At 41.7% G+C, this 1257-nt stretch overlaps 1 long non-coding RNA gene across 1 annotated transcript in view; it reads left to right on the top strand.

Moving 5' to 3' along the window:
* Nucleotides 1-1120: 1120 nt before the first annotated feature.
* The window catches only part of LOC108786106, a 2495-nt gene continuing 2358 nt past the window's right edge, over nucleotides 1121-1257 (top strand). Inside the window, exon 1 of the long non-coding RNA XR_001941177.1 lies at nucleotides 1121-1183. This is a non-coding gene — a long non-coding RNA (uncharacterized LOC108786106). The remainder of the gene's footprint in view (nucleotides 1184-1257) is intronic.

The following is a 1257-nucleotide window of genomic DNA, read 5'->3' as shown; positions in this document are numbered from 1 at the left end:
GCTGAGCTGAAGCTCCGGTAGCTCACCCGCTGCCATTCGCCCCTATTCTCATAGGGGCCAAACGGCAGTGAGTGAAAGCCGAATGCCGCCGAGCAGCATTCTGCTCGGTACCTCTGTGGTACCGAGCAACATAGAAAATAGGTGAAAGGAAAGGTGGAAAAAACAAACAAGTAGGAAAATTATTTTTAAAATGTAAACAAATAGTAAACTTAAAAAAAGAAAAAAGATTTTAAAGAAATGAAAAAAAAATAACAATTGGGCAGAGCTAGCAGTGACAGACCAATTAGCTGGCACCTGTTAGAGTCTTCTAGCAGGTCCCGGCCAATGAGTAACAACTGGCGGAGCTGGCCATGATGTCACAGCCGGCTCTGCCCAGTTGTTTTTGTTTAATGACAGATCAGCGTTCCCAGGTCATTTGGGGGCGCTGATCTGTCATTACAAATTGGGCGAGCCAGCCTCGATATCACGGCAGGCTCCACCCAGCTGTCATTTGCAGGGCGAACGGCTGGCCTTCAGGAGGCGGTTTGTCCTAATACGGCTGTCACTTCAGCTCAGTCATACTCAGGCATATGCTTCCACTCAGCTGAGCCGCTCGCCCGCCTTCGGCTGCTGTATGGGCTATTGTGAATAGCCTGTATAGCAGCCCTTCGGTTCGACTGAATCGAAGGGCAGAGGCGGCCGAAGAGAGCCGAAGGATCAGCCGAAGCTAAGGCTGTATCCTTCGGCTCAATAGTGAATAACCCCCTAGATATTTTTATTATTAACTAGGTATTTACTTTAGATTGCAGTCAGATATTAGTGGCAGAAATAGTTCACTTTCTTTTCATGGGTACATTAATATATAAAAATAATAAATGTCATAATATTACATTAAAATACAATTTTAATACAACACATATAACATGCTTTACTTGCACAGCACCCAGTCAGAGGAATAGGACTGCCTCTCAACAGCAGCAGAAGCAAGAGAAAGTTTCCACAACACACAGTAAGAATTTTTAAAAATATATTTAAGCATATAAACAAGTCATTAATATATGTAGAGGCTTATGTCATGGTCATGAGATACTTATGTGTTACGTGTTCTTTCTTTTAAATAGGTTACCCCTGGGATAAAAAAAATCTTAAATCTCTGCAAGTGGATCTGAAAAACTTTGAGCAGCTGGACCTTCATGCTTTAAAGGTACTACAAGGTCCATATGAAATATTTATGTATATATAGATACATGTATACTGTATATACAGTGTATATATATA

Source organism: Nanorana parkeri, unplaced genomic scaffold, assembly GCF_000935625.1.
Source record: "Nanorana parkeri isolate BGI_ZX_2015 unplaced genomic scaffold, ASM93562v1 scaffold192, whole genome shotgun sequence".
Lineage (NCBI taxonomy): Eukaryota > Metazoa > Chordata > Amphibia > Anura > Dicroglossidae > Nanorana > Nanorana parkeri.
Note: the sequence above shows the minus strand (reverse complement) of the source record. Positions and strands in the feature narration are given on the sequence as shown.